At 40.2% G+C, this 24,071-nt stretch overlaps 1 long non-coding RNA gene across 1 annotated transcript; it reads left to right on the top strand.

Annotated features, from left to right (window-relative positions):
- Positions 1-367: 367 nt before the first annotated feature.
- Positions 368-23,576, top strand: LOC144587052 (uncharacterized). Its single transcript, XR_013542218.1, has 2 exons — positions 368-682; positions 1,282-23,576. It is a non-coding gene; the product is annotated as an uncharacterized LOC144587052 (long non-coding RNA).
- The last annotated feature ends 495 nt before the right edge of the window (positions 23,577-24,071 follow it).

Below are 24,071 nucleotides of genomic sequence, written 5' to 3' on the forward strand. Positions count from 1 at the left end.
GGAGGAACACCTGCAGCTTATCAGTATGAGAAAAGCCTTCAAGGCCAAGCTGGCTCATTCCTGGTACTGAGCTAATTGAGGAGATGGTTTCAGCTGAGTGAGGGGAGGTAGCAGAAACTAAAGATGGGGTATTCTTATTTGTATACAAATATGAATATCCCCACACAGCTGGACTCAACAAGGGTCCTAGTTGGACCATCCACTCACATATCTGTCAGCAGCGGTGGCCTTGCTCATCCTTCCAATCACTCCCAGAGTGCTACTCTCTTCCTGCTCAGCTAGCCACTCCTGGCAGGGAGAGAGAGGATGAGTCTCCCTGCATGGCTACTGAGTGGCCAGCCGAGGGGAAAGTGTGCAGCGCTCTGAGAGTAATTGGAAAGATGAGCAAGGCCACTGCTGCCGACAGATGTGTGAGTGGACCCTTGTTAATTCCAGCTGTGCTGGATATTCATATATGAATACCCCCCCATCTCTGCCAGAAACTGCTCTCATCTTCAGGAATGTTCAAGGGAACTCAATGCCTGATTGCTGAAAAAGCTCAAAACTGTAGTTTAAGGTATAAAAATGGGGGCAGAAGTTACCTTAGTTGTGTCTCTAGAGAGATATTATGCTCATTTGCTGTCCCGCTGCAAGGAATGCACTTTCTGTATGTGCTGAAAATATGCTGAAGCTATGCTAGAGTGTAAGTACTAAAACAGTTTAGCTAGCTTTCTTGTTCGTTTGCTCGGTGTTGTTCCTGCCACAAGCTTTTAATTATTTGTTCCAGAATCTTTCTTGACTTTCTCTTATAACTGCTGCTGCAACTGTTTTTGAAACATTTTGAATACTTTGAATACTTGAATACTTTGAATTTTATGTTTTTCCTATCGTCTTTCAGTGATAAATACTGTCTTTCAAAAATGACAATGGGTCCTTTTTAAGGAGAAAGATATATTCCAAGTATATGTTCCACCAGCATAATATGGATTCCAGTAGGAATAAAGCACAGACTGATTATGATTATAGCATATTTTATCTTTATTGCTCTTTGTAGCTGATAAAGTATTTCCTTCAGCACATCTGCCATTAAATGTGGTGGTTCTGTTTACTGAAGTGTTTGGTGTTTTGATTTTTATCTTTTTGTCTGTTTTCATTTTTACTGTACCAGAAACATGAAAAAGAGTCAGCTTTTCAATCCAGGAATTAGTTTGACCTAGACTGAAATGAAGGTTTGGGAATATATTGCAGATCTGTTTCATACGTATTTGTTTTGTATTCTTTTGTATTTTTTCTTGTTTTCAGAAGTTCAAGATAGTAGCTATAGATGGCCTCCCTTTAAGATGCTGACCAGACCTAGCCCTGTTCAGTGTCAACACATGCTGCATCATGTACTTTAAGCCAATGCCCTACAACCTGCATAGTAAAATTCTACATTTATTAATTGCCTCACTGTATCCTTTACTGAAACATATTTCCTAAGGGAAACAAATTAAATTCCATAGTTCATCTGTAGCTATTTTCTGACAAATTCTTGTTAATCTCTGCTTATGGTTTTTTTACACTTTATACTGGGTTTCTATATTTTTGGCAGGCATCTGTGCAGATGTAATGATAAAAGAAACTTACTATGCAGTGTGCTGTTATGCTAATTTGCACTTGCTAAAGGCAAAGAAGGCTATTTAGACTTGTTGGTTCCATATGTACTGTTCAGCCCAGATGGGTTGCCAAAACATGGTATAGTTCAGGAAGAATCCTTTGTGGACACAAAAGTGTTCCTACTATAGGAGGAGATATAATTAGGTTAGTTAACAGTTATTGTTTTGGACTGTATGGATCTCTTAGGTCCATCATTTACAAGTCAGTATGTTTTTCTCCTGTGGTCGTGCCTTGACGACTCTTCTGTTATTTTGTATCTTCCAAGAGATGAAGCTAAACATTGATGGCAGAGCTGACAATGATCCTGTGTATTGTGGCATCCATTGAAAATCATGGTATCTTGCCAATGTCTTTGATGAGAATCAACTCCCAGTCATATTGGTCTGGGGAATCACCCCAGACAATCATTATAAATATCTTACAGGGAGTGTGTCAATCCTGTGACAGCCCAAAAGAGCCATCTAGGTTTTTCCCCCAAACACGTCTGTTGCTGTATTAAAGAAAGCCTAGCTCACGTCAGTGCTTTTAATTAGCTCAAATAGCAGCCACAAATTTGAGGCAAAGCACTTACACATTGGCCAGACTATTGCCAGCTGGTTTCATTGTTTTTCTTTAAAGCCTTGATCACACTGATATGAAATGAGAAACACATTTGTGTCTGTAATTTTTCTCACATTCTCATAACTTGGGCTGGGTCAAGTTTTCCTAGGATGTGTCTAGCCATCTAAGCTTCTGCAAAGGGCTCCACCTCCTTCCCCAAAGAGGCCATCATTTGATGGATCCAAGCTTTTCTATAGGCATTGCCACATTCTAAAATTTGAATTGTTTCTCCTCAGGCTACATTATTGGCAGCAAGTGGCTTGAACTATAATATGCTGGTATTTTTGGAGTTATCCGCTCTTGGAACCTAGCTTGTGAAAACAGCTCTGAAAGGAATCTGGCTCCCAGACTGAAAAACGTCCCCTAGCCTAGAGTTAGAGAGACTTGGATGTTGATGAACAACAGAATGGGGAAGATATTTTCATAGTTGTATCAACAACAAAAACTCCCTGTGTCTTCCTTTCTAGTCAGTGAGAGCCTATGTACTACTGTCCTCACTACCAATAGGATCTGTTTTCCATCAACTCTTGCAACCAGCTGAGGTCAAATGCTATCATGTTCTTCCTAAGTACCCACCACTAGAGAGAACACCAAATGTCAATACAATACAAATTTATTCTATAGCCAAACGCCCGATAACACAAAACTTTTCATAAAAAGTGAGGCTGGTCTTCAATACAATGGCCTGTGAACTGGAAAACTGGCATCCATCAGTTTCATGTACTGACCCAAAGAACCCTGAGATGGGGAACCTGTAGGCCTCCAAATATTGTTAGGACCATAACTCCCATCACTGTGAGGTTGCTTGTAGATGTCATTCAGCAAAATCTGGAGATTGTTTATCCTCGCTGTCTGGCACAATAGTGCATAGAAGGAAAATGAAAGCTAGAAAACAAACTGAAGGAGAGAGAGAAGGAGACTGTATGTCAAAAGACTATGGAACAGCATAAATGTAGTGGTGGTAGTACGGCTTTTGGGAAAGCTATCCATTTTCCATCTTTGGCACATTGTCCTCTCTGCTACTCATTCAAGCTTAATTCTTTGTACAATCCATCAGTGCCTTTCTTCAGCTCCCAAATCCAGTTCAGCCAAAATGTGTTGTCAGGGTATCATTCTCATCCATGCAAACTCCTTTTTGTGTAGCAATATAAGCTTCTTCTTTGCTTTATAGTCAAAGAGGGAAGCAGCTGATTAGCAGAACACACATAATCTGGTTTGGCCTTCAGTCAAAATATTCTGCAAGAGGATAAAGGAGCATCACAGCCCTCACATGGCAATTTTTTTTGCTCCATGCAGAAAACTGTACCACATTTTGAGAACTGCTCCTTTGAAACAAACAACCTGTAATAACCAACAAGATGCATCGCTACAAATTAGGGATGTGAAAATCTGTCGGTCTCAATGCTGTTGAGTTTGAATCAAAACTGCATTGTTATTGCATCCCCTGTATGAGACTGTAAGAGAAAAGCTTTGTTTTTAACTTCTCAGATGAAAATTATATGCATTTTCATATGCACTTTATGTGATGTGCTATAAACTAGCACATGCATTTCATATGTAGTTTTCCTAATGTACCTGTTATATATGCATTTTGCTACTGTTTGTGATTTTTTAGTCTGCCTGCATTTCAGCTAATCTGATTTTGAAAAATGTATCTACTATTTTATTTTTCTAAACTTCTTTGCCAAATTTGACAAATAGGCCAATTCTGGAGGCAAAATATGCTTTTTCCTGCAATGCACTGTTGGTAAGACCTTCGTTTGGCCATCAAAATCTCTTTTTTTTAAGTGATCAAGGAATTTTGAAGGAACTCTCCACATATAGCTTTCAATTCTTTCAGAAATCTTTATTTGCTATTCTCAAATTTTTCATTTTAAAAAGCCCACATACATTTACTTATCTGTTTTGCGGTGGCCCAGTAAAGGTAGCACTGAGCTCAGGTTTTTCTTTTGCAACATGTCTCAGGAAATACATGATGGATACTTTGGTACAGAACCTGGACTCACAAAAAATTATTTTTTGTCCCCACCACAAATAACAATCAAAGTTAAAAGAAAATGTTCCACCCTATGCTAGTTTAACCTCTAGGAAGGGGCTGCTCTTGCAGTTTCAGTTTTGAGAGAGAGAAGGCACATCTGCTCCTCTGGAGCAGGAATTGGGCCTTTGTCATCCTGATTTGTAAAAGAATAACAATATGCAAGTGCAAGAGGGGCACTTTGTGCAAGAACTATGTAGAATCATAGCATAAAATAATTGAGTTGGAAGGGATCTGTAAGGCCATTAAGCCCAATCCATTGCTCAGTGCAGGAATCCTAATCAAAGTACAGTAGATCTGAGAAATTATTGTCCAATTTTCTCTTGAAACCCTCCAGTGTTGGAATGCTCACCACCTCACAAGGCAATTGGTTCCATTGTTGTACTGCTCTAACAGTTAAGACGTTTTTCTTGATACACAGCCTAGATCTGGTTTCCTGTAGTTGAGCCTATTATTATGTGTACTTGTACCTGTCTTTTTGCTTTCTTTTGCTTTGTCTTAATTTTAAGGCTTACGATTTTTCCTTAGGGACCACATATCTTGTGCCTTGGCCTATTTTGTATGGAACAAGACTCAACATCCTACTTTTTATTATTATTATTCAAGAGACTTTATAGGAATTTCCTGCAAACACCTCCTCCTCTGGCCCTTATTGTCATACGGCACTCAGTAGTCATACATTAATGCAGTATCCAGTTCGGCTGTATTCGTATTATTCTTGGAGTTGCTTTGGTTACCTGATTTAAAATGTCATTCGTTGGCCACACGCCTTGTATTTGCAATGTTCACTTCAAAGGATTGCTGCATAGAACCAAGGGAGTGGTACTCTAACTGGCTCTGATTTTTCTAAAACTTAATTTCAACAATGGCATAAATTTACAAGAGCCTTTGCTTTAAATGCACCATGGTGACATGCTTCACTTGTGAAGACGATAAACCTGCAATTTAACTATAAGCTACTGACTGGAGGAGGAAAAGTATTTCTGGAACCTGTCAAACCCCCAAAAGATGAATCTTCAGTGTGACGTCCTGACAGTTCCTGATTCCTGCAATGCTTGCTGCCAAAATATGTATGTATACAAAATATGGTTCTTTGTTTCTCATCCCTTCTCGGAAATCCTGCAATTGTTGACCCAATATTTTCACTTCTATCTCTTCTTTCTCCCTCCTCCACAGATAAGAGTGCAAAATGATTTTGATGGCTTAGTTTACATAGCAACATGGGATTGCTTAGAGTCACCTGTTCTGAATCAGCTGATGTTTGTCATTTGTCATTTTCTATCATACTGTTTGTTTAATTCCATGAGCAAAAGGGAAATGGGTGCATTGATTTTTCAGAGAAAATGTGACATACCATTAAACACCACTTGTTAAAAGAAAGTAATCTGAAATTAGTTTTTGTAGTTGTTCCACCCAACCCCAGACAGTAGATGTATTAAATCCCTTATCTTATATTGAGAGGTGGAAACTCCAGTTTATAAGAAGAAATGAGATGCTGTAGACACATTTTTAATATTTGTTTTTAAAAATGAATTAGAGTATAAACCAAGGCCTGAAAATAAAAGCTGCCAATCATTCATTGTTGGGTTTTTAAAAGCAAGTTCAAGCAACGCACAGCCCATGCCCAACCCCTCTCCCCCTTATTCTCGGCTGCTGCCCAAATCCCACTTATTCTGCTGGGAAACAGAGTAGTGGAGAGTCTGTCTTGTTTCTTAGCAGGTTTCACATTGTTATGAGTATAAGTGTGTTGGAAAATAAGGCATGCATTATTTACTTTTCATGTTTCCCAGAAAAAAAAAATCACTAAATCTTCTGTGGCTATGATTTGAACCTTAGTGGTGGTATGCCTCCCATAGGGCCCAGGGGAGTTAATAAAATCCCACCCTAGTTCTAAGTCCATGCCTTAAATGCCCCCAAAAGTGTATTTCCTTATTATTAGGCTGCCACAGTCTAATACAATACTGGGATTACAGAGCAGAGCTTTAAGAATACTGTAGAGGCTGCCCCTTCCAGGACACAATGGCACCTCAGATCTGTTTCTTAGGAGGAAAGCAAGATTAGGATTGTCCGCTCTAATAGTACAGGGAAAGAAGTCTTAGGGTAAATGGAGATGGTGGAGGACAGTCATTGATTATTATTATTTTAAATGTCTTTCAAGTGGCTTTAAGCATCAGCAACTATCTTTACACATCCCCAGCTGGTGTCAGAGCTCACCAATTCAGCAAAGAAGCGTTTCTCTGTGTTGCAAGCATTATAGGTGAAAACAAAATAAAAAGTAAAAAAGGACAAAAACATAGTGGCACCTTAAAGACTTTTTTTCCTGATGAAGTGGACTTGTCCATGAAAGCTCACATTTAAAAATATAAAAGTTAGTCTTTAAGATGCCACCACGTTTTTGTCTTTTATTTCATATTCTGAGATGAACACTATACCTCATTCTGCTTTTTTTTTAAAAAATGAAATCCATTTTCAAAATAATCTGAAGCATCCACAGAAAGAAGACTTCCAAGCACAGCTGTTCAGTCCTAGCATCACCTATATAGTTAGAGGGGAATGCCTAACTTGGTCCTCTCTGCATAACTAGATTGAGCTTGCATGCAGACTCTACCTGAAAAAGCATATCCTTACTCATCTTTGCTAAACCTGGAAAATCTGAATTCCTTGCTCTTGTAAATGCCTACACACAAGCAGAAACCAGTCCATCTCAAACTTGTTTATTTTCAAGTGGAGAAAACAAGGGGCAGGACTAGGCCCTCCTCTCTAACCTCTATTTTTGTGAATACAAAAAATCTGAATGGTGCTTCTGACATCCTATAAAAAGTTCTATTTGCTTTCTTTCAACTTCAGGTATTTATTCCACTATGGAAATGTAATATGGGAGGTAACCATGTAAAAGAAGGGGGAGTAGTACAAAAGTCTCTTTAAAACAGTCCTCGGTTGTACTAACAACACCAATTGGCATGCTGATCTTGGTAGATCTGGCTCAAACTGGTCGTAAGTCAGCCTTTTTTGTGTACCAAGGCCTAGCTGTAATGAAACCCACTTTGTTATATGTTAAATAAGACTTTGAGTCCTTCTGCCTGATCTTAGGATAGACAAGTTAGAACCCATGCACCGAGTGCACAAGATGCCCCCTACACAAGGTGACAGTGGTCTCCTTCTTCTCTCAGATCTTGGCCCTGAAAACTCAGAGGTTGTTGCCAACCTGGCAGCTGTTGATGACCTGGGACTTATATATCTCAAATGAATGTATATGGATATACCAACAAACAAACATGTTTGTGCTTCTTTGGCTTTAGAAATCAATACATATAGGGTGACACATGCAATCAAAAATCAAATCTCTCTCTAGAAAATTGTTCCTGTCTCTTTTTCTTGCCTTTCTCAGGATTGACTGAAAATGTTATTGCTAGCTCTTAATTATTTTGCAGTTAGAACTCAAGCAGTGATAAGTGATCATTTAATCGGTTGTCTGCTTTAACTAGCCTCAGAAGTGACAACTGGATGGGTAGTGCTGTTGTCTACCTGCTTATTGCTACAGCATTAGGCTGCTTAAGTTAACAACACACTGTCATTCATGTGTGATGGTGTCTTATCTAATGCAAAGGATAAATAAAAACTTGACATCCCAGGATAAAAGACCAGAACTAACTCTGTAACCATTCATTTGCTCTGCTGTGATCTGTAGGGTTAATTATAGGGAATATATGAAACACTATTGGTGATTCAGATGTTCTTGATATAGAAATACTTTAAGTAGGAATTTTCCTGTAGGTCCCATATGATTTTTCTTCTCTAGTGCAATTTCACCATGCATATAGATCTTTACAGTTAGCACAGTGTGAAAACTATTGTCCTTTCTATTTCAAGAAGCAAGTACACACATAGAGCAGAATGGCAGGTTCATCAATTAAAAGGACACAAAAAAAATACATCCAGTGATTGTTGTGGGTTCTTTTGGTTGTTTGGCCATGTTCTGGAGCAGCAAACAAAGGCAACAACACAGTAATCATGCAATCTGAAGAATACAAGAACAAAATAAGGGAACTTCTAGACCACACCACCTATAGAAAACTGAAATGGGACCCGACCAACAAAATCACGAAACAAACAAACATGCCGATCAGGAGTTCCTCTGTGCACCCCAATGTCCTTCAATGAATCTGCAAGACAAAAGCTCTCTCACCAAGACTATACAGACTCCCTAAAACCCACAAATACTCAATCCCACTCAGGCCCATTGTAAGTGCCATTGGCTCCCCGACATATGGATTAGAAAAATACCTAGCCACCCTCCTACAGACCCACATTGGACAAACTTCATCCTACATCAAATACTCCAGAACACAGCCAAATAGGCCGAAAATCCCACAACAGTCGGATCCTGGCCATGAAAGCCTTTGAGAGCACAATAAATCCAGTGCTTCTGATTGTTAAAAACATATGCAATAGGCGTTCCTTTATAGCTGGGCTAGGAATTTGGTCAAAAATATGATTGTTTTCCCTTCATTTTACAAGGTGTGTGTGTGTGTGTGTGTGTGTACACGTACTTTTGAGTTGCATCAAAATATATTAGAGCTACATGACTGCACTCTGAATCTCAATCTGGCTTTCCTTGTATAACGTACTAATAGAAAAAGTATTCAAATCACAAGACATTGGTGTAAAGCATACCTAATAATGTATAAGGCATATAGAAAAGATAAGTCTGTTTGCAGTCTACGCTGTATCCTGAAAGAAGCATTTCAGAGGCTCCTAAATATGTCTATTAAATTTTAGTGATAATGTTTTACAAGTGGTTCTGTGTATTCAACATATAAAAATGGAGCTTGAAAAAAGTATCTCTTTTTTGCTGCAGTCATGTTATCTGTAAGATTCTGAAAATTAATTCTCAAAAAAAGTTTTCCCCCCCCCAAGGTCTGTATAAGACACATTGAAAAGAATGCAGATGCACATTACCTGTTGCTTTTAAATGCTCCTGTTCCATACACTTAACAAAGCACATTCTTTGTACAGAAAATATCTTGGGTTCAGTCCCTGCTATCTCCATGCATGTTGAAAAAGACTCGCTTTCACAAATTCTAGATAGCAGGCTGTGTAGCAACTATTCAGCCTCAGAAAGTGCACAGTCAGAGATGTAAATCCCCATTCATTTTATCTTCATCTTCAAGGAACAACCCAACTATTAAAAATGCTTAAATTCAAGCTGATCGCCATTCTTTTAAGACTTTAGTCTTAATACAAATATTTGAGCTGTGAAATGATCAGATGGTTCAGGGAAGAGGCTGACCATATTGACTCTGAAATAGTTTATACCAGGTCTATAGTGCTGTGACATCAGATTTATGCAGAACAACATGTTAGTTGCATTACCCCTCTCCCTTCTTCCTCAACCCCATACTCATTTCCCGGGATCACTTATCACATTGCTAAGGAAAAAGCAATAACAAAAAGTCTTTGAGTAATAATCTTCTGCCTGAGTTGAGATTGGACTTCTCCATACACATAATAACAATTGCCCCAATACCAAGAAAGAAGATAGAAGACAGAGATTGGGACCAAAACATCATAGGGTTATTAATGTGAACAAGGATGCTTAGCGAGTAAAATATTGAAGTTAATTTCAGCTTGGGCATCCTTATCTGATAATATCTATGGGACAGTCTGCAGTCCTTGCCTCCTGGCATCACACAGGCTGTATAATTGAACCTTTCATTACCTTCTCTTTTTAAACAGAAGGAAAGAGAGTGGCTATCTGCCAGATTATCCACCTTAAAGATGTCTTTAGGAATGGTTGTCCATGAGGGTCAGGGGCAAGGAAGGGGGCTTGCCCACCTGGAATTGTCAACTTGGTATTTCTTTAAATATACGCAGGTATAAACTACAGCCTGGTCAACAACCCACAAGTGTTAATACTAACCCTCCCCCAACCACCCACCCAAAAATATTTCTGCAGATACCTTTGCCTCTAAGTGATAATTACTAGGGCTATGGACATAATAAAAGGGGGAGGAGATGAGGGAAGGCAAAATGTTGTAGCCCATTAAAGACTAACAGATTCATTTCATTGTGACGTTAGTTGGATCAGAATCAGCTTCTTCAGACACAGGAAGTACACATTGATCCACAAAAGCTCACACTGACAGAAATGTGTTAAGCTTTACTGGACTACATTGTTTTGTTCCCTCTCCTTTCTTTTCACCTATTGCTTTTGCCAACATGCTGAGACAAACTAACACAGCTAAATTTTGAGAAATGACCAGTAATGACCCTCTACTAATTATCTCCACGGCCTACACGATCCAAAGATGCCAAGTTTGCATTAAACCATTTAAACAATTTCTTCAATAACGTACAGAGTAGCATAGCAGGGGGAAAATACTCCCTGCCCCCTCCAATCCTAATCGTCTCCCAAGTGTGAAGAGTGACTAGTTAATCCTACATTGCAGAAAGGGGCCATTTGTGGTGGAACCAAAGAATCAAGAATACAGGGAGCGGCTATGGTATGAAGGAAGTTTTACTGTTTCTCTCTTGGCTCCAAACTTCTCCTGCATAGTCACATGAAACCCATTTCATCCCTGATTCAGCCTGAAATGGGAGTTGGGGAAATTTATTGTGGCTTCATCACTGCTATAGCTCTATGCTTTAATAATCCCTTACACCAGCCAGTGTCATTTATATCTCCTCTAATAAATGGGTACTAGCTAAATCCAGTTTTCAATGTAAATTATACTGGTAGCTGGGCTGATTGCATCCCACCCCACAACTTGATGGTCCAATTACAGTGTGGCGCATGTGGCCACCATCATCGTCAGTGCACCAATCATGGATTGATTGACATTCAACCTCAGTCCAGAAAGGTCCCAGCATATATTGCAACCTACATATAATGCCAAATCTCTCAAAGGCATTAGCCCAGCTGCCACAGACCCATCTCTCTGCTTGCCCAGACACTCTGGCAAGGGGGCAGAAAGACAAATCTCCCTGCTCAGCTGTGGAGTGGTGGAGTGAGCAAGAAGACAGGGCTGCGGCAACCAGGCTACTGCCGTGATTGGCACACAGATGCTGAAACTGGCCATGCATGCCGAGCACTGAGCTCTAAGTGAACCAGCAGGTTCTGGTCCACTTGCAGAACTGTAAGTGGACCAGGTAATGAGGAGGTAATCAGGCTGGCCACCTGTGCTGTCAAGCTTCGCATTTGTCTATGAATATGAACCACCCCATCTCTACACCCTGTCTTTGTGTAAGAAACATTCCAGGTTCGTGGGTTAACAAATTGCAGGGGTCAGTGCATCATGTATCCATTTCCATAGTGGTCCATTGTTTTATACCTGAAGAAGTTCTGTAAGTGCAATTAAGTCTTCTGCTGCATCCTATTTTCCAGGTAGCTATAGTCTCCAGCACTGTGTGAGAGAAAGGCCTGCACCTGAGCTATGTTCTTGCCCCTTTCTCTGACATGTCTCTCTCTTTTCTGACATGTTCCCCTCCTGTTTCCGGCATATAGATACCTTCTGTTAGATATACCGCAACATACACATGATGCCTTTGAGAGATTTGGCATTATATGTAGGTTGCAATATATGCTGGGACCTTTCTGGACTGAGGTTGAATGTCAATCAATCCAGAAGCAGCCAATAGTTCCCTTTCTACCTCAGATTCTTTTTCTTGCCTTTTTATCCAGTCAAAGTTCTGTCAGTTACAGTGTTGGCAATGAAGTCTGTCAGAAGCGGTCAATGCATGGGCCGCAAGAGCTCTTCTGCGGTTGGTGTTGGGTCTAGGAAGCTTCTCTTGGCCTGTCCTTTCCCCCAGTGGGGTAAGCGTGGAGTAGGCAAAGCCTGCTTGGAAGCCAAGGACCGGCTGCAGAATATATTTGCATCTAGCACTTTGGTCTAGGAAGTGGCCTGCATCCCTGCTTTCTTTTACCTTAGGGAGAATGCGGGGTAGGTAAACCTGTCCACTGTTATCCACGAGCTCAGAGATGATACTTTTCTGAACCTACCAAAAGGATACAGTACTGAAAACATTATTCAAGGAAGATATTGTGCTGCAGCACAGCAGCTAGAATCATCACTATGGACTGGAGAGGGGAATGCATCTTTGTGGCACTGCCAGGGCACAGGGAGCAAGCTTCTAAGTGGATGTTCCCTTCAAACATTGAAGATATTCACGTCCTCTTCTGACATGCCCTGCTGTCTCCTAAACTGACTGCAAGTATGAGGTAGCTGCCCAAAGAAGGAAAAATGAAAGATACATCAGATTTGGGTCAACATCTCCTGCTGCTCATGTGGAAAACACCTTCATCTCAATCTGAAATTGTGCCAAGATAATGAGGTGAGACAACTGAGTGGCAAGAAAGTACATTCTGTGTTCAAAGCTTTAAAGTTAAAGCAAACAGACAAACAAACAAACAAATACCCTGTAGAGAATTCTGTCAGGCACAGTGAACATCAATCGCTCTGTCTTAGACAAATGCTTGAACTTTTGCCCCTTACAGTGATAATATAATGCACAGTGATAAGAGCACTTTGAACCTGGATTTTAAAATCCCTAAAGAGATGACCCAACTAGATTTATCTCTATGTGAATGGAGCAAGAACTTGTCTGGAGTCTTCTTTTACTGATCTATTAATTTCCAGCCAAAATAGCCATAAATGAGTAAGGTGATGGATTCATAAATTGCCATTCACAATGATATTTTACTAAATGGACACATTTTCAATTTTAAAAAAAAGTTGCTTATGTCAAAATTGCAAGATCTCTAGCTTTATGGTTGACAACTTCACAAAGCCACTGTAACAAGAGAAGAGGGATAGCTTGTGAATTATCTGTGGAAAGTGCATCTCACACCCAAGCAATGTTGTCCCTGACCCCTCTGATCACATGTATTAGCACAAATGAAATCAAAAGCAATATCAAGAATCACTTGAATCTCCCATCCTCATCACCCTGTTTATTTTATCTGCCTTTAAGTCTCTCCTAGCTCATTGGAAACCTAATTCGGTTTTCTAGATATGTAAGATATTGAAAAAGTGGTTTTACCATTTCTACACAAGCCAGTATGTTTTCATGGCTAAGCAGGGATTTGAATCCAGGTTTCCTAAATCCTAGTCAAGCAGTCTATCCATTATACCATACTAGTTCTCAAACTTTCACATATCTGTTGTTATGCGTTGTCAGGTCAGAAGTGACGTATAATGACCCTGATAGGGCTTTCAAGGTAAGTGAGATATATAATTTTACCAGTTACACTCCCATTGACCTTCCATAGCTAAGCAAGTCAGGCCTCTTGAGTCTTGGTCTGTCACTCTATCCACTGCACCAGTGGTTTTCAACCTTGGGTTCCCAGAGCTTCTTGGAGTAAAACTCCCAGAAGCCTTCCACTAACTCTACTGGCCAGAGTTGTAGTCAAGAACATCTGAGGATCCATATTTGGGAATCACTACACTATACCACACCAATTCAGTCTTCAGATGTTTTACCATTCCTATGGATTTGTGTATGACAAGGCTGTATATTGTTGCTCTGCTTATTTAACTTTTCTGCAGAATACATCATGCAAAAGGCTGGACTGGATGAATCCCAAGCCAGAATCAAGATTGCTGGAAGAAATATCAACAACCTCGGATATGCAGATGATACCACTCTGATGGAAGAAAGTGAGGAGGAATTAAAGAACCTCTTAATGAGGGTGAAAGAGGAGAGGGGGGAAATGGTCTGAAGCTCAATATAAAAAAACCACACAAAAACACACAAAAAAACCTAAGATCATGGCCACTGGCCCCATCACCTCCCAGCAAATAGAAGGGGAAGATATGGGGGCAGTGACAGATTTTACTTTCTTTGGCTCCATGATCACTGCAGATGGTGACAGCAGCCATGAAATTAAAGACACCTGCTTCTTGGGAGGAAAGCGATGACAGACCTAGATAGCATCTTAACAAGCAGAGACATCACCTTGCCAACAAAGGTCTGCATAATCAAAGCTATGGTTTTTCCAGTAGTGATGTATGGAAGTGAGAGCTGGACCGTAAAGAAGGCTGACCACTGAAGAATTGATGCTTTTCAACTGTGGTGCTGGAGGAGACTCTTGAGAGTTCCCTGGACTGCAAAGAGAACAAACCTATCCATTCTGAAGCATATCAACCCTGAATGTTCACTGGAAGGACAAATCCTGAAGCTAAGGCTCCAATACTTTGGCCATCTCATGAGAAGAGAAGACTTCCTGGAAAAGGCCCTGGTGTTGGGAAAGTGTGAAGGCAAGAGGAGAAGGGGACGACAGAGGATGAGATGGTTGGACAGTGTCATCGAAGCTACCAATATGAATTTGACTGAACTCCAGGGGGCAGTGGAAGACAGGAGGGCCTGGTGTGCTCTGGTCCATGGAGTCACAAAGAGTTGGACACAACTTAACGACTAAACAACAACAACATGGATTTGTGACATTGTGGAGTATTATCATGGAGAATTATGGAGCATCCATATTTACCATGATATTTTGAACTGAAATTTCAATTAATTATAATAATTTTAAAGCCTTGTTATAGAAAGCCAAGAAGAAAGTGGATGGATAGTGTCTATAATGGGCTCTTCATGTGTTTCTATGACTACTATTTGAGTTCAGAAAAAGGACACCTTTACTAGATACTCATTGCTGGATTACGTCCCTGTGAAGTGTCTCAAGTGTTGCTGTCAGGTGAACTCCACATTTCTCATTTTCCTAATCACCAGCTAACAACTGAAACCCATATATAACAGTGGCTTGCCATTTGCAAGGCTTCCATGAAATGAGTGATGGTTGCTCTGACATGAATTGCGACCACAGTTTTTCAAGCAGCAGCATTTACAAGAAATATGTGCTTTAAAAAAAATCACATTTCTGCATTTAACTACAGAGCTGACATTTACACCTTATATAGCAAGGATGATTACAGAGCATAACAGGTAGAGGCTGGAGGAGAAATAAAAGAATGTTTAAAATGTCAGTAAAGAAGGAAAGATTTGAGATATAAAATTACAGGTGAGTTCCATTTTTCCTGTTTACTTCTCTGCAAAACAGAATCTAGGCATTAAAAAAACCACAGATGACAAGAGATTGATGTTAGTGGCCAGGCAACAGTGGCATGGCAACAGTTCAAGGGGCAGAATAAACAGAAAAAGCAATAAAGTGAAAAACCGGAATATAAGAGAGCTCTTCTCAGGGCAATCTTGTGGATTTCAGAGACATGTCTCAATGAATTCATTGAAATTTACTTCTAGGTACATACATGCTTATACTGCAATCCTAGGCCTGTTTTCGGCTTAGTGCTGAATAGGCCTATATACAAGAAGACAACACACAACACTTTGGGGAGAAGAAAAAGCTACAACTTTTATTGGTAACAACAGCAATCTCAATGGAGGAATTGTATCCTTTGCATGAAGACCCTATTTTCCACTTGATGCCAAATACTGACTGTGGCATTCAGCTCTGCATGAATGATCGTGGAAAATGTTAATGAATGTGTGGGAATGACTTGCAGGTAAGATGTTTACTTATTGTTTATGAAAATGTTTAGTAAATGTATTATTGTTATTAGGTTAATTGTATTATTGTATTGCTCCTTGTTGTTTATAGAGGAAAGCACTTTAGCTTTCCCCCATAAAACAACTTGTTAAGGGGGGAGGTATTGTGGCATTCAGCTCTGCTCTCACCTGTCCGTCACAGCTGGGCAGGGGAACCTCAGCCAATGAGAGGACGGAGGGTGGTGCAGAAGTGGGAGGAGCTGGGATATATAAGGTGTGTGTGAGTGGCTTTGAGAGATCAGTTTTGAGAGATGAGTGATTAAAGTGACTGATAGAGTGAGAAAGTGCCTGTCAGTGAGGGAAAAGTCTGTGTGAGCTTGTGTCTTATAAACAGTGATTGACTAATTGATTTTACACCTGTGATTTACTACTTTTATTTTGTGTAATCAATAAACCTTTTATTTGTTTGAAAGAAACACTTGTCCTTTTGATTTAAAGGATAGGTTGGTGGCAGCAAGTTTTTGGTGAGAGGTAGTGAGCACTCTTATAGGCCTGGATTGGTAGAGGCTTGAGAGTGGCCTGCTACACTGACCCATTCAGCAGCTGCTGATCATTCCACCAGGAGTGTCAGTCGCTGAGAGTCGATACGGGAGCATGCCAGTCCATGACTCCCTGTGACTTGAGGCAGGGCTGTACAAACAGGTCTCCAACCAAGGCTAGACCATGGCTCTGCCCCCAACTCATGAGGATTTCTTTACCACCCTCATGCTGTCTGGAACCAACCCCAATGCCCCAAACCACCAATCAAGTTGTGCCAAATAACAAGAGATATAGAACCTGTAACCATTGACAGATCATCCTAATACCCAATCAATAAAACACTAAGTACCCCAATACCACCACCATAACAGGGAGGGAGGAAGAAACAGTGAGCCACCAACTGACCAGGTAGGTCCTGGTTCCTTTTTTTCTATTGCCAGATGATCCAAAGTGAAACGTTTTGTTTTCTGATAAACTTGTCTGAGATCCAAATCAAATTTCGCCATGGCCAATCCAAAGCCAACAAGGGAAATCCTTCACCCACAGGGCAATAGAAAGCTGGTGTGTGTGCACGTGGGTCACGTCCCAGCCTCCACATGGAAGAGCTCCAGGCTCTTCAGCAACTCTGTGCCAGCCCAGGACTGCTACTCCAGCACCAATGAGTCTAGGCTCCCATTTTACCCAGAAATAAGTCCTATAGTGCCCCCACCCTATTAGGTTAGTCTGTATTGGATGCTGCAACCTTAAATTGTTTGCTTTAAAGCTAGTGAGAGATGTAAACACCAATCTAAACAATGTGGTTCATATATGAACCTTCTGGTTTTTATGATCAGCATTAGAAATGTGTCTCTAGGTGTCTTGACCTTTTTAGATCTGATCAGGCAAGGCCTTTTTGGTAGTGGCACTTCATGTTTCCTTATTTCTCTTTGTGTCAAACATTGTGATCTCAAGATGCTGTAGAAAAAAAGTAATCTTGTTTTTGCTAATGGATTTCCATTTGCTGCTGCTGGAAAAAACACACTACTTGATGTGACTTTAATTAGCCCATTGTATTTTAAATCTGTGGCTGGATAGCTCAGTTGGAAAGAGCACCTGGAGCAAGGATCAGGATTTTGATTCTTCCACTGTGCCTTGTAGCAGAAAAGCCAGCCTGCACAGTTCCAGAACATCTCCTGAAGCACTTCTATGTACTCTTTACCCAGGAATTACTGGAAAGTGTTGCCTTATTCAGAATCAATGTGATGGCATTGAATTATTAATTATTTTAAATATATGTTGTAAATCTTCTTGAAAATAGTTTGCTGAAAGGTAGCCCAAACATATGTAACATAAATAAACTGAATAATTGCTGTTGGAACTCTCAGCTTACTTCATTCATATGAATTAAGTTGGATTGGCAAGAGATATTTACGGCATCTGTACCAAAGGTGCAGGAGTTTCTTATGCCGCATTATTTTTTCATTTAGAGAAAACTGTGGAAAATATACAAGTTTAATTACCTGACAGTTTGCTTATGGAAAGCTTTTCAATCCTATCTCTGTAGTTGTACAGTACACTGCAATTCAAGAGGTTCTAAAATAAGAATAGCTGGAAATGTTGCTTGTGATATTTTGGTTTTGGTGCTTATGTATGAAGCCCTCCACTTATTGGAGCACCTGTCCCCAAGAACAAGCCCGTGCCACTCTATCCACGGCACCAGTTGTTTTCAACCTTGGGTTCCCAGAGGTTCCTGGACTAAAACTCCCAGAAGCCTCCCACTAGCTCTGCTGGCCAGAGTTGTAGTCAAGAACATCTGAGGATCCAAATTTGGGAATCAAGCCGGAATTAAGATTGCCAGAAGAAATATCAACAACCTCTGATTTTACTTTCTCGGGCTCCAAGATCACTGCAGATGGTGACAGCAGTCATGAAATTAAAAGACGCCTGCTTCTTGGGAGGAAGGTGATGACAAACCTAGATAGCATCTTGAAAAACAGAGACATCACCTTGTCAACAAAGGTCCGAATAGTCAAAGCTATGGTTTTTCCAGTAGCAATGTATGGAAGTGAGAGCTGGACCATAAAGAAGGCTGACCGCTGAAGAATTAATCCCTTTGAATTGTGGTGCTGGAGGAGGCTCTTGAGAGTCCCCTGGACTGCAAAGAGAACAAACCTATCCATTTTGAAGGAAATCAACCCTGTGTGCTCACTGGAAGGACAGATCCTGAAGCGGAGGCTTCAATACTTTGGCCATCTGATGAGAAGAGAAGACTCCCTGGAAAAGACCCTGATGTTTGGAAAGTGTGAAGGCAAGAGGAGAAGGGGACGACAGAGGACAAGATGGTTGTACAGTGTCATCGAAGTTACCAACATGAATTTGACCAAACTCCAGGAGGCAGTGGAAGACAGGAGGGCCTTGCATGCTCTGGTCCATGGGGTTATGAAGAGTCAGACGCGACTAAACAACAACAAAAGGTGTATGGCAACATCATCTTCCCATAGTTTATAAATATGATATATGATGCCACAACTTCCTGGTGTTTTCCCCCTTTTTAGCTTTTTAATAGCTGTGTTTATTTTAGTAAGAGTTACCGGACAGTTAACCCAACATTTATGTTCTCCTGAGATTGGAGTAATTAATAACTTCAATATGCTGCAGCCAGATTGCTAACTGGGACTGGTTACAAGGATCAGATAACCCTCCTGTTACAACAGCTCCACTGGCTGCTGAACCATTTCCAGACAAAATTCAAAGTGATGCTTTTCACCTATAAATCCCTAAGTTTGGGACCAAACTATCTAGAAGACTGTTGCTCTCTTTATGAGACTACCTGAGTATTAAGATCACCAGGAGAGGCCATCATCTTTGTCCAACATCGGTGTGATGAGCAGGGTGCCGGCCGTGCGTGATGTGCAGCAACCTGTAAGTGGACAGATCAGTTCAGGAAGATGGAACTAGGGATCCCAGCCACCTGGGTCTGGGATATTTGTATTCGTATATGAATATCCCATCTCTGTTTTATACTGTTGGTTTGGTTTTTCATTGATTCACTTTTGTGAGTTGAGGGTATTATGTTTCCATTGTTTCCTTTGAATTGGCTGTGTGTTATTTTCTCTTTGCTGTTCCAAATCTTAGGGTTGTTCATTGCAATATTATTAGCCACCTGGAATTTTATTGGGACATGGTCAGATGTTAGAATGGAAGCAAACTCTACCTTAGCTAATAGTGATGCATGTGGGTCTGAAAGAAATATATAGTCTTCCTTTGGATAAGTGAAATATTTCTTTGAAAAGAGGGTGTAATCTATACCTTTAGGATTTAAATACCATAAAATAAACTACCCTTTCTCAATAATTTTCCAATTCTTATTCGAGGAGGAGACATTCTCCTAGATTTTGGTCATGTATCCTTTTTTACATTTAAATCTCAATTGGTCTCCTCCTAGAATGATTTCTCCCCATGAAAACTGCCTGCCTTTCTAAAAAGATTTTGGATATTTTTTTTTCCTGACCTGCATTGGGAGCATGACATAATCCAGTAGTTATCAATCTGCTTCCTAATTTTCCTCTTACAAATTTAAATCAGCAATCAGAATTACTCAGTTGATCTAACACTTTGAATTTAAAATTTTCATAAAAATTATTACTACTCCCTTGGTTTATTTGTTCCACTAAGCTGTTCTCCTGGGGATGGATGCTTTATTATAAAATATTTATTATTTATATATAAATAATAAATACTTATGTATTTATTATATAATATTGTTATATATTGTCCTTGTTTTCTCTACTGTGTTTTCTGCTGCAAAAACACATCAGCACACAAAGTATAAATTGTCTATATTATTTAGCTTTGGACCCCAAACCTTTAGGAAAATTCTCTGTGAATATCACTGAAAAACACACCAATGCATGTACAGTCCCACTGTTCAATGACAATTATCTCAGTTCACTAATGGGAAAGATGTTGATGATGAACTCAGCCAGAGTTTCAGTCTCTCCAGTGCTAGAAGTCCCAAAGATATCTACTTAATGCCTTTAATTTTTTTTAGGTACAAAGAGAAGTTTGACCTGCTGTCTTGGACTCTTGCAATTCATTGGTTGGTTTTGCATTGCTTCTCTTTTGTAATTTGATAGTATTACGTTTTCATTGTTTCCTTTGAACTGGCTGGCGACTGTTGCCTCGTCCATTTTTTTCTGCACTTGCTTTTAAGTACTTTCATAATGCTGTTGCTGCTAATGCTTTTCTTTAATGTACTGTTGACCTTTCTAAAAGATGGATATTGCATTGTAATGTATAATGTTTGTAGAATTTAATGATCTGTCTTGAATATTCCTCTTTTAGTGCAGAGGTACTACAAACAAAATTGCCAGAAATAAATAGATCTTTTCTTGGCCATTCCAAGATGTGCTGAGGCTCTCATAAGACTAAACAATATTAGTCCCAACTAGAGTTAGATCCATTGAAGTCAACGGAACATAATACTACTTGTGACTAAAATGTCTTTTTCATTTCAACAGGCCTATTCTGTTTGAGACTAGATTGGTTTTAGCCCATAAATCCTATTTTGGATGAGGAAAACTGTCCTCACTTGCTCCTCAGTCATTGTACCTTGTTATGTATAAAATCAGCAATATATTGTCAATACAGTTCCACATCAGCCATTTTAATGTCACCTGCCAAGATATTACATGATTAGTGGTGCAAGGAGAGGTGAAATAGTCAGGAATAGAAAGCAAATGATTTGTTCCACTGCATGCTATTTTACTAAGATTTACCCCATTGAATAGATATTTTGATTGTTCTCGGCACCTGCCTTGAGTTTGTATATGTTTATACAGAGAGGTTTCCTCAGAGAGAGTGCATCGTTTTTACATCCAACATTTAGTCACTCTCAGAACTTTCCCAGCAACTTCATCGGCAAATCAAAGGGCTTTTTTTCCACACTGCTGACACTATGTCCAACATAGCATGTGAAACTCAAGCTGTGTCTTTTCTGCTTCATATAATAGTGTAAATAAGGGAGGGGGGGATGAATCAAAACTCAGCTAGCTATTTTATTGATATGGCACGCATGAGGTCAAAGACACTACAGTGTTAACTATGCTGAGGCTGTGTTATCCTTACAATACAGAAAGCTTTGTGAAGTCAAGGTTTGATCCACATGGCCACATTGTTAAAGTGGCTATGATTTGTAGTATCTGTAAACACAGACAGCCATTTAACATCCTATGCGTAATGTCCAAAAATGCCATTTCTGCTTTGTATTTCTCAGGTATAGAGATGTACACAAACCACCAGTTTGGTTTTTTTTGGCTGAACAGGTTTTTGGTGCTTTCCAGCCCCACCTCTTCCAGCAGGCACTCACTCTGAATCAGCACCCAGAGAAGCTAGGGCAGGGAAGCTGGGTGCTGCCTTTGAATGGGTGACCACTGGAGAATGTGTAGTTGGGAAGCATTGTCCACCTGTTTGGCTCAAAAACAAACTGGCATAAACCGCTGGTTCAGCAGTCCATGCACATCTCTACTCATCTATGTACTGTTCCAATCACTAAGGAGCTAGGGAGAGTTTCTTAGTGAAGTCACCTGAATGTGTTCCTTTGCAGCCGTTTTCCAAGGTATTTGGCTCAGCTACAATAGAAAGTGAGGGACCTGTGCTGGTCTAACATATTGCCTGAGATCTGCTTTCTCAATCTTTTCCTCTTTCTCCTTTTAATACAAGTAATACACACACATTTATACCAATTTTGGGGTGAATAGTGGCTTTGCTTTTCACTGTTGTTTTTAAGATCCACACGACGCACACTATTGTTAGCTAACATTCGTCACAGAAACCATGGTTTCCCGTAGTTCAACTATCACTTTCCAAAGTGGAGTTAAAGAAGAAAGAAAATATATAGTATATAAATATCTTCTGAAATTGAACAATTGGATCCCTCATTGCATCTTCATCCGTAAGTGAAGATGCTGTAAGTTTAATTGGTCATGGTCTTGCCCACCACCATCAGTTACATAAGTTAGTTAGTGCTTTATTTTTTTTCTCTGTTTTTCCCCAACTGAAACATCTCTGTTCCCATATCTATTATGCTAGAACTGGTCACCAGCATAAGGCAAAGTTACATTTAATGTTAACATTAAGGCTTATATAACATTTAATGTCATGAACTGGCCTGGTCTGCATTGGCCTAGCATCCACTGACCCAAGGCAGGATGCATCCACCTACTCTGGTTAATATATTAGTTACTCAATTAAATGAGGACAAGTGAGGTGAATGGGAAGTTACTGTGAAAAAACTGCTGAGTTGTGGAAGTAGGGGAGAGCCAGAGGGCATTTCTTTGCCTTGAGAGGGAGGTCCCTGCTTCAAGACTGGCAAGGGTGAAACAGTCATGAGGATCCCCAAATGCACAGAAATGAGCAATGTGCCTTGGGAGTGGAGGAGGTCAGTATGACATATACTGTAAATAGATACTGTAGCATCAGTCATAAAGAGGTGACCATGTATGATAAGGGGAGGTATGAGAAAAAAGTACATTTAGTGATGTAAGCCACTTTGGGTCCTTTTAAAGAGAAAGGTGGGGTAAACAGGCCCTAATCCTTATTTGGGAATGGGACTGTATCAGAGCACCTCTGTATGGCCCTAGTAGCTCCACTACCAACAAATTTGTAAAACAAAAAAAATACTTAGCAGAAAATAAGAAGGAAACTGTGCTGTGATGTTGTTATATGCCCTCAAGTCAGAACTGACTTACAGCAACCCTAATGTGGTTTTCAAGATAAGGGATGTATTTAAGGAGTGGTTTTACCAGTTCCCTTTCCCTTTCTGTAGCAGAGCAGGGGAACAAAACTCAGGTTTTCTGAATTGTATTTCATTATTTTATCCACTACATGTTACATGCTGAGTAGCACACTATATTATAATCACTGTAAATGATGACCCCATATCTGAGAAATTATTTAAAAAACTTTTCCTCTCCTAAAAGAATTTCTGAAATACGGCTTCCACCATTTATCTGCCCACAAAAAAACTAGATAATTTCAGGACTTCTTTGTAGACAACTCTGTTATCGTTCAGCTACAGAAGAAGAATATTTGAATGGGTACACCATGCTTAATTTTAACTCTAAACAAAAGTTAGATTTCTGGTGTGAACCTGTGAGCCCCTCTGACCCTGGCATTGCAACCAGCTTCCCATCTCTGCTGTTCAGCTGTGGAGTGGAGGGGACCAGCTAAGAGGTGGGGGGAAATGAGGGGTTCACCTCCCTTCTGTCTCCCCAACATTCACCCCAATGTATTTCCCTCACACTGCAGCTGTCCTAGGCTGTTGCAGCTACTGTCTCCTTACTTTCAAGTAAACCAGATAGACTTGCTCAAAAGTAAACTGAATAAACTTTGCCCCTAAACTGATCTGTAGCACGGAATGCAAAGAAATGATAGCTGATTGGGCTGTTCGGAGTTGTTGCCACCCCAACCCCGGAATAAAGACACGAGACATTGGTTTGGGTTAATGCGGGCCACACTTTTATTCAACTTGGTAATTCAAATAACCAGCCTTTCGGCCAACCAGATATATGGGGGCCTGCTGTAGTGCGGAAAACCGTTATACTGGGGTATAATCATACCCCTAGATGATCAAAGGGCGAGTCCCCGGCCGCAAGCTCCTTCGGTCGAAAACCGTCGGATCCTGTCTAGCCGCTAATAAACACCCCAGACCTCAAGACATCTTTAACTGATGCCTATTGGTCTATGAGTGGCCCAGCGCATCCTCCCCCCACAGGCACAG

This window comes from Pogona vitticeps, chromosome 2 (assembly GCF_051106095.1).
Source record: "Pogona vitticeps strain Pit_001003342236 chromosome 2, PviZW2.1, whole genome shotgun sequence".
NCBI classification, from domain to species: Eukaryota; Metazoa; Chordata; class Lepidosauria; order Squamata; family Agamidae; genus Pogona; species Pogona vitticeps.